Here is a 16,957-nt window from a genome sequence, read left to right on the forward strand (position 1 = left end):
AATCAATAAAAATTATACCTATTTTTTGTCATGGTTTTGTCACTTACCTTTTTTGGGGGCCTATTTTTTGTCACTATATCGGCAAAAATATATTTTTGTGTGTGCCACAGGATTTTAGTAATTAGTTTGTGTGTCATGAGATGAAAAAGTCTGAAAATCTCTCGACTAGATATTAGATGGTATAGAATTATAATTAATTTCTCAGGTGGGATAACAGATTGTGTTTATGAGTAGACTCTTCTAAAAGATACCTGTAATTGCTGAGATATTTAGAGGTGAAGTGTCATGGTATCTGGGACTTACTTTCTAATGGTTAGATTTTTTAAAAAGCATAAACACACACACACACACACACACAAATACATTAAATAGAATAATTTCCTTTTTAAGGGGAAAATGGCTGGTTCCAAGTGTGGGGCAGGGAGATGTCAAATAAAAACAAAGCTAGACTTTAGGAGTGACTTAATTAGAAAGAAAGACTATTGCAATAGGGAGACACTCTGATCTCAGGAATCTGCAAGCATTTAAATTTCAAACAGAAAAAGGTTTATCTTAAAGGAAGGGAAACAGATGAGCAGAATCTGATAAAGGGGAAGCTGGATAAACAAAAGAAAGGATCAGTGGGGAACTGACAGGAAAAGCGTCTGGCTCTTGTCAGCCAATTCCCAGGAAAAGCTGATAAGGGGGCATGTTTCACTTTCTTGTATATGTGACTGCTGAGGTTTGGGGCCAAGCAGAGTTCAGGGGGCAGTAGGAGAAAAAGAAATCTGACTAAAGTTTGCCAAAGGGGGAAAAAATGGGTAACTGGGAACACTTGGTCAGAAAATATAAGGTGAGCTTAGAATGTCTTAATATGACCTTAAAATAGATTCCCTAGTTGTTGTTTAAAAAAAAAATATATATATATATATATATATTTTTTTTTAACTGATTTCAGAGAAGGGAGAGGGAGATAGAAACATCAATGATAAGAGAGAATCATCAATGAATTGGCTGCCTCCTGCACAACCCACAGCAGGGATCAAGCCCGAAATCTGGGCATGTGCCCTGAATGGGAATCAAACCATGACCTCTTGGTTCATAGATAAACGCTCAACAACTGAGCCATGCCAGGCGGTGTAGATTCCCTAGTTTTAAATGATGACTCCATCACTTTTTACTACAAGACTTGCAAAGTTTGTGAAAATGACACAAGCCCTGGCCAATTTTTCTCAGTGGTTAGAGCATCAGACTGCGGACCATGGGGTCCCAGGTTTGATTGCAGGTCAAGGGCACGTACCTCAGTTGCAAGTTTCCCAGACCTGGTGGGGGTAAATATGGAAGGCAATCAGTTGATGTGTCTTTCTCACATCAATGTCTCTCTCTCTCTCTCTCTCTCTCTCTCTCTCTCTCTCTCTCTCTCTCTCTCCCTTTCCACTCTCTCTAGAAATCAATGGAAAAAATATCCTCGAGTAAGGATTAAAAAAAAAGACAACAAAAAATTACACACACAAACATTAAAACAAATATGACAACATTAACAGTGATTAAGTCCAGGTCTAGGTCATATAGATATCCACTGTATTATTTTAATTTTCCTGTGTGTTTAAAAGGTTTTTTGAAAAGTTGGGGATTAATAAAAATGTATTAATAAAAAAGAAAACTTGGGGAAAATACACCTAAAACAGCACATTTTACAAAAAATTTCAAGTGTTTAGAAATAAATCTAACAAAAGGGTATAAATTCTTTTTGGAAAAAATTACAAAAGCTTATTGAGATACATTAAAGAAAACCTAAAGAAGTAGAGACACCATTTTTTTTAGGATAAGAGCCAATATCTCTAAAATCTCTCAAGATTAACTCATGACTTAACCAACTGATTCTAAAATTATTATTGAAGCCGAAACCGGTTTGGCTCATTGGATAGAGCGTCAGCCTGTGGACTGGAAGGTCCCAGGTTCGATTCCGGTTAAGGGCATGTACCTTGGTTGCGGGCACATCCCCAGTAGGAGATGTGCAGGAGGCAGCTGATCGATGTTTCTCTCTCATCGATGTTTCTAACTCTCTGTCTCTCTCCCTTCTTCTCTGTAAAAAATCAATAAAATATATAAAAAAATAAAATAAAAAATAAATAAAATAAAATTATTATTGAAGAACAAAGGGCAAATCACAATCCATTACTGTTTTTAAAAGTATAGTGTTAGCTGTAGATTTTTAAATAATGGATCAGTGGAACATAAATGAGAGCTGAGAAAAAAGTCCCTTGCGTATATAGAAACATGACTTATGATAGAATGGCCCTACAGATCGGTAGATGGCTTTTGAGTCACTGTTGCTGAAACAAAAGAGTTCTAGGTAAATTAAAGCCCCAAATATGAAAGACAAAATTATAAAATACTTGGAAGACAAAATATTTTAAGGTTTCAAATTAGGCAAATGCTATTTAAAAATGCATAAAAAAACACTTGGCAAAAGATTGACAAATTGAACAACATCAAAATGAAGAACATCTATTTATCAAGAAACACCATAGAGTAAGTAAAAATAAAATCTGTAAATCATGTAACTGGAAGGAGTAATATCCAGGACATATAAAGGATTACTGCAAAAATAAGTACATAAATAAGGTAGAGGATTTAAGAAACTGCCCCCCCCCCCCCCAGCATATGTCAATTTTACTCAAATAAACTCACAAAAATTCTATAAATAAATAAATAAAATAATGGGCAAAAGGTTTTTTAATAGGAACCATAGTAAATATATAAAACAATGTTTAATGCCATTACAAATGAAAGAGTAAAAATTAAAGACACAAGATAGCATTTCTTAGGCACTGAATTTGCAAAAATAAAATATTTTTTTCTTTTTAAAAAAATACCTAGCCCTAGCCAGTTTGGCTCAATGGATAGAGTGTTGGCCCTTGGACCAAAGGGTCCTGGGTTCAATTCTGATCAAGGGCATATACCTTGGTTGTGGGTTCCTCCCCAGCCCAGGCCCTGGTGATGGCTCCTGATATTTCTCTCACATCAGTGTTTTTCTCTGTCTTTCCCTCTCTCTGCCACTCTAAAATTCAATGGATGTTGTTTTTGACTGGCCCTGTGTACCTTGTTTGGAGCTATCAGCAATCCACCACTTGTGGCTCCCTCTGCTGGGGCTGGGTGCCTTTGAAAAGAACCAAGATATGAACCAGGATCTGCTTTTACTAGTCTAAGGCCCCAAATTTGAGTAGGAAAAGACTCAAAGTCTCTAGAGACCTGCCTCTACCTGCATTCTGATTGTATGCAGTCTTGATTTGCTTCAGGCTATCGACCACAGGGTGGAGCAAGAGATTTTCCAATAGGGTGGGGCAATTGCTTCTGCCTGCAGGCTGATTGTTATTCTCAGTCTCTTAATGGGCCTCAGAAACTTCACAGGGTGGAGTAAGGGGTTTTATAATAGGGTGGGGCAACTGCCTCCCCTCCAGGCAAAAACCACCTGGATAACAAAGTTCTGTTTGAGAAAGATGACTTCCACAGCCTGAGGCAATGACTCAGCACAGGAAACCAGGGTGGCTGTCTTCTAAGGTCTTAACCCAGAGCCTTCAAATCTAGCTTCTGCTTACACAGCTCCAGATCATTCTGCCCTCCCTCTGCCAGAGCCCAAGGCAAGTGGCTGCACACAAAATTTTGTGTGTTGGCACTTAAGAGGGTGCCTGCATTTCTAGTCTCTCCCTGGAAGATAGCCATCCTGCTATTTTTCACAGCCAGATGTTCTCTGGGCACCTTTCTGAGTTCTGATGCTCTGGGCTAAGAAGCCCAGTTTGGGGTTTATTCCCAGAGTTCTCGGTGGGAAACCCCCTCAGAGATATCCCTCCAGAACTTCAGCTGCTGTCTGTGGGAGCTTGTCCAGCCCTTTCGTGCCTCCACTTTTCCTACCAGTCTTTATGCAGTCTCCACTTCCCATCCTTGGTTATCAGGGTTCTCTCCAGCTAGTCTTTAGTTGATTATTCAGGATGGTTTTTCTCTGTTTTAGTTGTAATTCCAGTTTTGTCCTGGGAGCCTGTCATTGTAGCATCCACTTATAGCCATTTACTCTGCTGCCATTTTGGAATCTCAAGCCTCTGTTTTTGCAAAAAGTTTTTAATCTGATAATAGCAAGTGTTGGTGAAAATGTGGAATAATGAGAACAAGTTGCTTTAAAGGAACCAATATCTGAGTTTCAACTTCCATTGTACCCTCATAAAACTGACCTGCCTGGGAATATATCTATGATTGGCTAGTATTCCATTCATTCTTCTCCCAATATACAAAACAAGTACCTCTCACCCATCCCAAAATGTGTATGGTGTGTGAACTGTGGGGATAGGAAGCTGTAAAAATGTTCTCTGAAACACAACATAAAGGAACTATTGAGCCTTATTTTATTCAGATTCCAAAATGAGCAACTTATACCTTGACTAATGAGCTATTTATTACTGCATAGAAAATTACTCCCAAAATTAGAAGCTTAAAACAATAATAAACACATGTTACTCAGGGTCCTCACTCATGGTGGAATGGGGCTTCATCACTAGATTAAACCATCAAGACATGTGCAGAGAATCTTGGCTTCAGAAGAGGCAAAAGCAGAAGTTTCCAGAAGGGATTTTGTCCCTCTGGTCACATAATCAAGTCATGTGATCTAATTGGGTAGGCTCGTCAAAAACCATCAGCAAAGAAACTAACTTTGGGGTTAACCAGTGGAGATTCAGATTTTAAACAGCACATCATTACCTTTCACTGCCCTTATATGGGCCAAGAGTCAAAAGCCAAACATCCAGGCCTCCCCAAAGTTACATATTAACCTATTGTCCCAATAAATGTCCTTTCCTTTAAGATCCCTTGGCACAAATTCAGCAAACTGAGGGGTTTTACACACATTAGGAAAACATCTAGACACATATGACCCAGCCTTACTTGGAGATCACGTGCTCATATAATAAGCACTTATGAGTGTTCTTACTGCTTATTATATAGTATTTGTTGAGAGAAAGAGGAAGAAGAAAAGGGAAGAAACATAAAAAGCAATCCTGTGAGCCCGTTTCCCTTTCTGCTTCTACTATTTCCCTCTACTAAGCATTTTTACTTCCTCAAATACATTGTAGTTTCACTCTCAGCTGTTTGAACTTCCCTTTCCTAAAAGGGTCAGTTTGACTTTGATATCTGACCCAAAGTTAGCGTTCCAATATCTTTAGTCTCTGTTTCCCCCTTATGGCACTGATTGTATGCTCATTTTTCTTAGTCCTGAATGCCTCAATACTGGGCTCCTACTGAGTCATCTCTCTGTTCATCCCAAGATAGAAGTTAACCTTCTTGCTCTAGGAGATGAATAGACTTGATATGTCATCTTGAATTAAAAATAAACACCTCACCCTAGCTGGTTTGGCTCCGTGGATAAAGCATCAGCCTGCGGACTGAAGGGTCCCGGGTTCTATTCTGGTCAAGGGCATATGCCTGGTTGCGGGCTCGATCCCCAGTAGGGGGCATGCAGGAGGCAGCCAATCAATGATTCTCTCTCATCATGGATGTTTCTATCTCTCTCTCTCTCTCTCCTTCTCCCTTCCTCTCTGAATCAATAAAATAAAATAAAATAAAATAAAATAAAATGAATAAAAATAAACACCTCATTATTAACATCTAAGCTCTACTTACCACTCTTTCCCCTAAGCAAATAGTTTAAAATTGCTTTGTCATCTTTGTTATTCATGTGGTACTTTTCATGATGGGTTCCATTCACTTCCTTATTATTTTTTTTACAGTCTTAGTTTTCTCAATAAATTTGTTCTCAATTCTTTGGGTATATTGAATTTTAGTGTATAAATCTTGTTTATAAATAATATTCTTGAATGATAACTGTCTTTAAGATACCATCTGTGAAGTAAGTCAATCAGCAGGTCTAGTTGCTAAATTCTCACATTGCCAAGGCCATCTGAAACCATGACAGACCTTTGGCTAACCAACCTGCAGGAATATGGTCCTGAGAATATTCTTTAAAAAATAAAATAAAATAAAATAAAATAAAAAATATATATATATATATATTATTGATTTTTTACAGAGAGGAAGGGAGAGGGATAGAGAGTTAGAAACATCAATCAGCTACCTCCTGCACACCTCCTACTAGGGATGTGCACACAACCAAGGTATAGGCCCTTGACTAGAATCAAACCTGGGATCTTTCAGTCTGCAGGCCAACGCTCTATCCACTGAGCCAAACCGGTTAGGGTGAGAATATTCTTTATGTAATTAACTGATTCATGATTTATGGTGTACACCTGGAGCAATGTGCAGTGCCATGCCAGCTTGTCAATTTGCTTAGCACAAAATCCAGATGATGTACACATGGTTTCATAGTTGAGGTGCTGAGTTTTGGTTGCTATCTGTGGTAGCATAGCAGGACATGTCCATATGACCAGTCCCTCATAAAGCCATATACCATGACTCCCAAATGGGATTTTCTGAGCAGAGACATTCTACATATGCCCCTGTATTTTGCTTCTAGAGAGAAAGCATGTCCTGTGTGGTTTCAGATGAGGTAGGACTCAGAATATGTGTTGGACGTCTATACCACCTGATGCATGCTTTTTCTTATTGATTTTGCTCTATAGCCTATGTTGGAGTAAACTTTAGCTGTCACTTTAACCTGCTACTGAGTCTTCTGGCAAATCATCAGACTTGGGTTGATCCTTGAACCCCTCAAATACATCTATTCCAACCCACATATGTTGCCTTTATAATGTCTCTGCTAACTAGTCATTTCCTCTCTATTTAAACATGTTCAGTAATGGTGAATTCACTATTTCTTGGTGGCATATAAATTTAGAAATCATTTGACTTTAACAACCATACAATGCAATATTCCCAACTAAAAACTGAACAGAGAAGTTCTATGAAGGAATAATATGGATATTAGGAGATTATCTTGTTCATCTTGTCTAGAATATCAGGGATAATAAAACTGAGGAAGTTACATTTATACCTGAAAAGTGTAGACCTAAAAAATAGGTAGCTGTTAACTAAATAAATGGTGTCAGGGAAATTTCTAGGAAGAGCAAATGAGCATGCTAAGGTACTGAGGGAGAAAGTTGCATAGTGTTTTTTAAGAATTCAAATAAAGCCTAGCGGCAAAACATAGAAAGAGTGATGTGAAAGTCTTTTAACAAATGTTTATTAATTCCTTACTGTGCTAGGTATTGTTCTAGCTAAAAGGAATACACTAGTGGTCAGCAAACTGTGGCTCGCAAGCCACATGCGGGTCTTTGGCCCCTTGAGTGTGGCTCTTCCACAAAATACCACTTGTGGGAGCACGTACAGTGCGATTGAAGCTTCGTGGCCCATGCACAGAAGTCGGTTTTCGGCCTGGGTGAGTCTATTTTGAAAAAGTACTGTTGATATTTGGCTCTGTTGACTAATGAGTTTGCCGACCACTGCACTAGTGAGTAAGACAAACAAAGTCCCTACCCTAATGGAGCTGACATTTTGGGTAGAGGTAGGTGTTGGAGATAGAAGTAAACAAACTCACAAATAGTTACATATTTAATCTATAATTGTAAATATGTATAAGCATGTATAAGTGGGCATAATTACATATTGTATTAAATGCTGAGAAGAAAATAAATAGTTTCTTCTGTAATATAAAGTACCATGGGGCCTTAGCCAGTTTTGCTCAGTGGATAGAGCATCGGTCTGTTGACCAAAGGGTCCGGGTGTGATTCCAGTCAAAGGCACATACCTTGGTTGCAGGCTCCTCCCTGGCCCGGGCCCTGGTCGGGGCGTGTGTAGGAGGCAACCAATCAATGTGTTTCTCTCACACCGATGTTTCTCTCTGTCTTTCCCTCTCTCTTCCACTCTCTCTAGAAGATCAGTGGAAATATATCCTCGGGTGAGAAATTCGGATTTCATTTGAAACTAGAGGCCCAGTGCATGAAACTTGTGCACTCAGGGGGGTCCCTCAGCCCAGGAGCTCCCCGGGGAGTGTGCCTAAACTGACAGCCGGATATCCTTAGCACTGCCATGGAGGTGGGAGAGGCTCCTGCCATGGCCACTGCGCTCGCCAGCCATGAACCCAGCTTCTGGCTGAGCGGCTCTCCTCCTGCATTGAGCGTCTGCTCCCTGGTGGTCAGTGTGCATCATAGCGACAGGTCATTCCATCGTTTGGTCAATTTGCATATTAGCCTTTTATTATATAGGCTGCATTGAAAATCTGTTGCAAAGTTTTATTGAAGGGAGTTACATTTACATTTAGATGCTGAAAGATTATTCTGTGTACAGCATTTTAAAAACAATAGAGGAAAACAAGAGTGAAAGCAGACAAGAAAGTAAAAGGCTTTGGCACTATTCCAGGTGAAACACTATGAAACAGCTAGAAGAGGTGGCAATGGTATAGACAGAAGGAAATGAACATATTAGAGAGATACTTAAAAGTCAAACTTGATTACTTTTGTAATTGACTAGATGTGAGCAATAAAGGAAAAAGGATCCCTAGGCTCCTGAAAGAAGAAATTGGGTGAATAGTGGTGCCATTCACTGGGATACCCAAGTAGAAATGGTAAAATATGCAGTTGAGGATAGAAGCTCAGATGAGATTTTATAAAACTGGGCATGTATTTGTTCATAGTTACTGCAGCCATGGATGTGGGTAATCATGCCTAAGAAGGAAGCGTGAAGGAAGAAGGAAAGCCAGCGTAAGTCTGAGTCGTGAGGAATATGGATCTAAAGACTGCCTGATGGGGATAACCTGATGAAGGAGACTAAGAAGAAATGAGTATAGATGTAGACAGCAAACCAGGAGAGCATAATGTCACAGAATGTTGGTGAGAAAAAAGAAAATGAGGATTGAAAAGCAGCCACTGGCCAAGATGGAACTGTAATAAATCTACGGATTTGGGGTGATAGAAGAGAAACAAACAAATCAGGCACTGGATTTAAAGACCAGGAGGTCACTGATAACTTTGGTAAGGATCAGGTTGAGGGAGAGGACAAAGCCAGATTGCAGTGATGGAGGAATAAATATGAGATGGCAGAGAGTGTAGATGTCTGAGAAATATAGATATAAAAGGAGAAGCTATAGGCCATGGAGTAATCTCTCAAGAAACAGTTTTTGTTAGTGCTTTTTTACAGTCATTTAATAAATTTTATGTTCCTTGGGACTTTTCACTTAAGTATCAAATTTACTTGCTTTATTTTCCACATTACTCTTTTTAAAAATATTTTTTTATTGATTTCAGAGAGGGAGAGGGAGAGAGAGATAGAAACATCAATGATCGAGCCCACAACCTGGGCATGTGCCCTTGACTGGAATTGAACCAGGACCTTTCAGTCCCCAGGCCGATGCTCTAGCCACTGAGCCAAACCAGCTAGGGCTCACATTACTTTTTGATGTTAATTTTATTTTAAAAAAATATGCAATGCATCGAAATGATTTCAAATTTCCCTTCTGTCCCTCAACCCCCCAGCTTTTTCCCCAGAGGAACCTATATTGTGAATTAAGTTACCTCATTTATTTACTTATTTTTAATATATTTTTATTGATTTCAGAGAGGACAGGAAGAGGGAGAGAGAGATAGAATCATCAATGATGAGAAAAAATCATTGATCAGCTGCCTCCTGCATACTCCCCACTGGGAATGGAGTCCACAAACCAGGCATGTGCCCTGACTGGAAATTGAACCCTGACCTCTTGGTTCATAGGTCGATGCTCAACCACTGAGCCACAGCAGCCGGGCTCTCCCTTCTCTTTCTTTCTCTCCCTCTAATACAAAAAGAAAAATCTCTTTAAAAAAATAAAATAGCCCAGCTGGTGGTGCTACACAGAAAAACCACAGGCCCATAATGGCACCACTCATGCTGAAAGTTCAGGATACCAAACCTAGATTTAATACTTGATCTAATTGCAGTTTCAGCCTCTCCCAGAAACACAATCTCAGCCAATCAGCCTGGAATTTCCTGATAGCACTAGTGCGATAGTCCATCTGATAAGACCCTCAGCCTTCAGGGAAGGTATCTTTGCCTGAAATAACCCACTCTTAACTTCTTAGTCCAGGAATCGAACAGTAATCTCCTGGTTCATAGGTTGACCATAACCCACTCATTTAACTTCCTCCACCCTCTTTCTGCTTATAAAAACCTTCCATGTGAACAACTCTAGTTGCTAGATGGGATGCTGACTGATTCATTAATTGCTTAATTAAAGCCAATTTGATCTTGAAATCTACTCAGTTGAATTTTTTTTTAATAATGGTAAGTATTCAACTATATATATTATTGTGCTTTGTTTAACCAGAATGTTATTGATGGACAGTTGGCTTGTTAACAGTCTTTTGCTATTGAGAGACGTTAGCTTGAAACGCAGGCAGATAGGGCAAGAGTCCAGCGGGAAACAAAGGCAGGTGGAACAGAGACAGGGTCAGGCACAACAGTTTGAGCAGCCTAATCACAGAAACCAACCATGTTGAAAAAAACTAAATGTTTTTGGATACAGAATGGGAGGCATGGGAGGGAGGGCCTGCAGTTATGACAGTTACAAGATGTACGAACACATAGAAACAGAGAAAGTTCAGGTCCGTTGCTGGGCAAGAACAATGAGGGAATCAATCAGGTGGTGACATAGACAAACACGGAGCCGGCTTGTAGCACACATATCCTCCTAGAACGACTTGCTTTGCTGGCAACCCATTCTTTGGGGCCCCTCCCCGTTGGGGAGTCTGAATCTGCTTGTAATAAACTTTCCACACTTTTGCTTAAATGTTCTGGTTCACGGGGCTCATTCTTTGGCCCCGGGAAAAACACCTCGGCTCACCTTCCCGTCCCGGTCACCACTATCACACATCCCGAGGCAATGAATAACTCTGTGCCATCTCACCGCTGTGTGTCTTAGGTCTGTCTTCCCGGAAGCAGATTCTGGCCGAGAGTCTTGTGCATGTGATTTATCACGAAAGCTTTCTCAGGAGAAGCCTAGGAGAGTGAGGGAAGCAGGCCAGGGAAGGGGAAGAAGTAAAGCAAGAGCGAAGTTTCAGATGAAGTCTGGATTCAGTCTGCCCCTGCAGGGATCTCTGAAGCATAAACAGAACAACAGGCAGAACATTGGTTACATGCCCCCAACCTACACCCATCCCTGGATTGTCACTGGCTATGGACTGATCTCTGGTGAGAAGGAGGGGAGGGGGGAAAGGCATGGGGGGTCAGCACATAATTCCAGACACTTCTGGTTCAGGTGGCTCTAATCACCCAAGGGCAATCCTCTGGGGTCACAGGTGGGAGCCATTCCCAGCAGCACCCACAACTGCTGGGGGCATGAGCGTGCCAAAATGGTAGGGATCCCCAGGGGCCTAGGTGAGGGCACCAACAGGTTCTGTAGGATAAACTCCTGGAAGTAAAGTTGCCATATGGGCCTAACGTTGCTTGTTGCCAATCAAACAATATCCATCCCAAACCCTGCCCAATCCTTCTTCCTAATAGAGCCCTGAGTTGATTTGAAGTAACTGTTTCCTCAATTAAAAAAAAAGTTCCCATCCTCCCTGGCACCTGGCTGGTCATGTGACACATTGAGTGTAATAAGATGAAGCTAATAGTTTCTGAGGATAGTGTCCCTTTCTGAATAAAAAGACAACACTTACTTTGCCCTCTTCCCCCTTTACTTCACAGCCTTCTTTCTGCCAGGAATATATGGGAACAGGAGTGTGTAGGTGCAGCCGCAGGCGCCTGTGGCCATGAGACAGGAAGCAGGAAAATGGAGTCCTGTGCACTGGAACGGGGAAAGTCAACACAGGCCGTGAATTAAAATAGTGTCTTTGTGTACCCAGGCCTCAGTGTGGCAGTATTAGTAATCACTATTTTACAAGCTGACATTCATGTATGTGGTAACTGACAAATGATGAATGTGCTTTCACAAAATTGATCCTATTTCATTTTTTCAATTCCTCTACCTCCATGTGATAAGCATTGCCACTCTTGGGGGGAAAGAATCTCCCACAATATTGAGAGCACATCATTCATTAATGGCTATGTTGAGTTAGTTTGCTTTCCTTCTAGCAACTAGCGAAGAGTCGCTATCCTAAATGTGTCTTTTAAATGTGAAGATATGGGACAAAAGTAACGTACCATAGAGCATTTGGGGAAGAGGCCCATACTCCACAGTTAAAGTGACAGGGGACAGGGCCACAAGAGCACCACAGGTCAAAGATAAGATGCCCTACATGGAAGGGAAGAGTGCAGCCAGGATGTCCACATGTTTCCTAAAGACAAATTGTACCCGTTCTGAAAGTGTGCCCTGTAGTCTGTGGGGAAGCCCATGTTCCCTGCATTTCTGTGTTCCTGCAGAGCCCCAGCCTGCGGGGCCTGGGCGTTGATGGGCTGGGGAAAGGAGGAAGTTTCCTTGCATGCCCCCCAGGAGCATCTGCTCCAGTGGAGCCATTTACTAGCACTTACAGGGCAATAAAACGTCTCTATCTTACCTGGAATCACTGCCTTCCATTCCAGGACAGGGGCTGCTTTCCCTCCTCCCCAGGCAGAGCCCAGAGGGTTGAGAGGACTGGCTCCGTAGGTGCTTGCACATCAAAGGAGGAGGAAGCCCTGGTTGTAATCCAAAGAGGCTGTTTTTATCTTCTAGAGACAATTTAGAACATTTAGGTTCAAAAAATACCAGTAATTTAGCTTCCAAAAGGGAAGACTCCAAGCTTCTTTGCCTTCTGCTCCTAAGGAAGACTAGGGTACTTTACCGGCAAAGACTTCTCTTCCTCCTTCCAGGGAAAGAGGAATGGTTACCTCTCCCTATCTAAACGTCAGGGCCACATTTTAGGGTCCCTCTCCTGCAGTGTGATCCCCTTGCATGTAGGCTTGCCCCCCTGATGGACAAGGCAGCAACGTAACTGCCTGGTGTCTTCGCTGTGAATAATGAAAGCTCTGACCACTCATGCACACCTGATGCTTCTGCAGCCTACCTACCTACCTACCTACCTACCTATCTCCGTGCACGTAGGCTAACATTTCAGACCCACCATAGCTTCTGACTGGACATAATCTTCCTTTAAGAAATTAGCGAATTACTCTTTTTATGATTCAACCAACCTTGAGTTTCTAATACTGATACAATATCAGGTATGTATTTTCCTGCCTAAAAAGATGGAATCTAAACCTGAGGAAACATTGAGAAAAACCCAAATTGACAAAAATTCTAGAGAAGCAGAGAGAGAAACATCGGCATGAGAGAGACACAGCGATTGGTTGCCTCCTGCACCCCCCTGGCCGAGGCCTGGGATGGAGTCTGCAACCGAGAGGGGTACGCTGTGGAGTGAGATAGGAAGGCTGAGAGACAAAGGCAACTTTCTGACTGAAGATCAAACCCTTCAGCTGCTGCAGGGTGTCTACAGAGGCCTTGAAGCCAGTCATGCCCAGGGTTATGCCCACAGCAACCTGAGGCCCACCAACACACTGCCCTGCTTGGAGATGAGGGGCAGCCGGTTTTAATGGACTCGGGTCCCATGAATCAGGCACGCATCCACGTGGAGGGCTCCCGCCAGGCTCAGGCCCTGCCGTCCCCAGGCTGAGTGCTGTGGGCTGTGATGTTCGGGGAAGGCCTTGTGGCATGGTGTTCCAGAAGGGTGACAGCGTGGCCCTGACCGTACAGAACCAACTCTGCATCCCGCAAAGCCCCGGGTGCTCTTTAGCATGGTGGCAGCTGCTGGCCTCGGTGATGACTGCCTGTGCAGACCCAGCAGCGCCCTCATATCCCTGTCCTCCTCAGTCAGTTGGAGGCACTGCACCCCCCAGCTCCAGGCCAGCACACTGTCCAGATCTGAACAAATCAGTGGCCACGCTGAGGTAGCCTCTGTGCCTTGGAAAGAGGCCCTTGTCCCTCATTGGAACCTCGGTCCTTTCTATCCAGGCCTGCGCTCTCATAGCTGGGGGCAGGGGTGGGGAGACTCAGCTCAGTCTTCTCTCTCTGCTCTGTTCTCTTACCCCCAGAACAACCGGACAGGGAGCCTGAGTTGGGGTGGGTGGGGGATGGGGAAAAGGAAACAGATAGAATCCAGTAAAGGATCTGAGCAGGACTGCCAAGCTTACGTCATGGTCTGCTTCCAAATCTGGGAGCAGGAGAATCCTATATAATAAAAGACTAATATGCAAATTGTCCCCTCCACCGAGAGTTCAACTGGAAGTTCGACCATGGGGCAGGCTGGCCAACTGCCCACAGATCCTCCCCCCACCCCTCTCCTGATCTGCCCACCCTACCCCTATTGCAGTGGGCCAGCCGGACCCCACCTGTGTATGAATTCATGCACTGGGCCTCTAGTGTATAAATAGAAAAATAAAGTGAAAGCAGCTTGGAAAAAGATTTAAAGCCTACCCCTGGCCAGGTGGCTCAGTTGGTTGGAGCATCATCCCATACATGAAAAGGTTTTGGGTTTGATTTCTGATCAGGGCACATACCTAGGCTGCAGTTTGATCCCAGATTGGGGCATGTACAGGTCTCCCAATTGGTGTCTCTCACATCATCATTTCTCTCTTTGTTTCTCTCCATCTCTCTCTCCTTTTCTCTCTCTCTCTCAAAATCAATAAAAGCCTATCCTCTGGTAAAAAAAATTTTTTAAAAAAGCTTTAAAGCCTATCTGAGCTTTTGCCAAGAACATAAAGACTCAAGGTAAGAAGGAATGATAATAGTATCAACAATAAAATAATTTATTTAGAGTACTTTAAAGTTTAAAAATGGCATCCACCTAACTTGTATGCATGCATATAAGCATAACCACAGACACTGAGGGGGGGCAGTGAGGGCATGAGCTGGGGGTGGGGGTGGCCAGGGAGAGGTCAATGGGAGAAAAAGGAGACATATGCAATACTATATGTAATACTTTAAACAATAAAGAATTTTAAAAAATGGCTTCCACATATATTTGATATGAGTCTTATTCAACCTTTAAGACAACACCAGTAGCCCTAACCGGTTTAGCTCAATGGATAGAGCATCGGCCTGTGGACTCAATGGTCCCAGGTTCGATTCCAGTCAAGGGCATGTACCTTGGTTGTGGGCACATCCCCAGTGGGGAGTGTGCAGGAGGCAGCTGATCGATGTTTCTCTCTCATCGATGTTTCTAACTCTCTATCCCTCTCCTTTCCTTTCTGTAAAAAATCAATAAAAAATATTTTTTTAAAAAAGGACAACACCAGTATGTAATAATGGCAGAATTTTTTTAGCTCTATTTTGTGAAGGAGACATTGAGACTCAGAGAGGTAATGTCTCTTGCTCAGTATAACAGAGCGACTAAATAGTAAAACAAGAATTCACATCAAAGTCTTCCACTTCCAAGGACTCCAATTTCTCCTCCAGATTTTGAATGGGAAACCATGAAAGCTAGGCCTTGCCCACAGGTTTAGCCCTGCCTCTGTGCTGACAGTGGGGCCTGTTCATCTTGCCACCTTTGCCTAGACCCATGACCTGGTCAAGCTCCAGGTTGTCACCATGGTCCAGCCACCCCAACCTTGTGAAACCCAAAATACAACAAAGGAGAATAGAAAGTCATTAAAAACTCTTTGGTTAAAAAACAAAAGATATTTTCTTTAAGGCATATTTTGACATTTTTAACTTTGTACAATGGTTTGCACATATGTTCTCCTAAAATGAATATAAGAGTAAAGGTCTGCGATAAATAATGGAAATGACTGAAAAATTTACAAGTTATTACTACAATAAGTGGCATCCACCAACAGAATACTTTATTATGCATGAATCTCATGCTTATCATAAATGGTTAAAAGGGGAGTACCACTCTCTTGGACAACCTGAAGCAGAACTTCAGTTCTACCTGGTTATAACCTCAAAATTAGTTTTCCATTCATACTTCTTTTATATGATCCCATTTGGCAGTTACATCCCCTGGCAGGAAGAATTTCTCCTAGTTCTGTGATCAGGTTGTTCATTTGTCTTCACCAAGACTCTACCGTTCGTCATGCAAGCATGATTTTTGCTTTCAACACAATTTTGATTTATACATTCTCAGATTGCTCTTCATGCATGCATGGGTTTTTTAAATGCATCATTATTTTTCCTCTGCCTGGATAATTACCTTCTCACTATTTGAGTATTTGTTCATTCTTTTATGCTAACACCCACACTGCTTTGTCCAGAAAAGCCTTATTGCTGGACAACTGGAATATATTAGCAAATAGCTCATCTATCATTCTGCTAATCACTTTAAAAGGTCTGTTTAAAGAATAAGAACTAGTAAAAATAGCTTTTCAGAAGAAGCATAGTCCATCCTCCTGCCCAAAGCTAATCCTTACGGTATCACTTATCTATTTCTGCCAATAGGCTCAGCCTCAATCGATACATAGGGCTTTGCTTCTTTATCTTGTACAAAGATATTAACCCCACTACAAAGATATTAATTACTTCAGCCTAATTCATAATCTACACATAATTTTCATTTTTATTTTTAAATATATATTTTTATTAATTTCAGAGAAGAAAGGAGAGGGAGAGAGAGATGGAAACATCAATGATGAGAGAGAATCATTGATCAGCTGCCTCCTGCATGCCCCCTTCTGAGGACTGAGCCTGCAACCCGGGCATGTGCCCTTGACCAGAATCAAACCTGGGACCCTTCAGTCCACAGGCTGATGCTCTATCCGCTGAGCCAAACCAGCTAGGACTGCACATAATTTTTAAAAATCAGCATCATAGTCTGGCCGGTGTGGCTCAGTGATTGAGTGTCAACCTATGAACCAGGAGTTCATGGTTAGATTCCTGGTCAGGACGCATGCCTGGGTTTTGGGCTCGATCCCCAATGTGGAGGAGGCAGTTGATCTAGTTCCCTCTCATCGATGTTTCTATGTCTTTCCCTTCTTTGCTCTCTAAAAAATCAATAAAAACATTTTTTAAAAATCTGCATTATAGCTATGAAGATATCTTATGTCCATGGTTTTAGTAAAATTAGCACATTGGGAATCATGAAAGTAGAAATTT

At 41.9% G+C, this 16,957-nt stretch overlaps 1 pseudogene across 1 annotated transcript; it reads left to right on the forward strand.

Annotated features, from left to right (window-relative positions):
• The first annotated feature begins 13,251 nt into the window (after window positions 1–13,251).
• Window positions 13,252–13,793, forward strand: LOC308512362 (serine/threonine-protein kinase 16-like; annotated as a pseudogene). The gene has a single exon. The product of its transcript is annotated as a serine/threonine-protein kinase 16-like (transcript).
• Window positions 13,794–16,957: the final 3,164 nt, after the last annotated feature.

The sequence above is a fragment of the Myotis nattereri genome (assembly GCF_964212035.1).
Source record: "Myotis nattereri genome assembly, chromosome: 2".
Classification (NCBI taxonomy): Eukaryota; Metazoa; Chordata; class Mammalia; order Chiroptera; family Vespertilionidae; genus Myotis; species Myotis nattereri.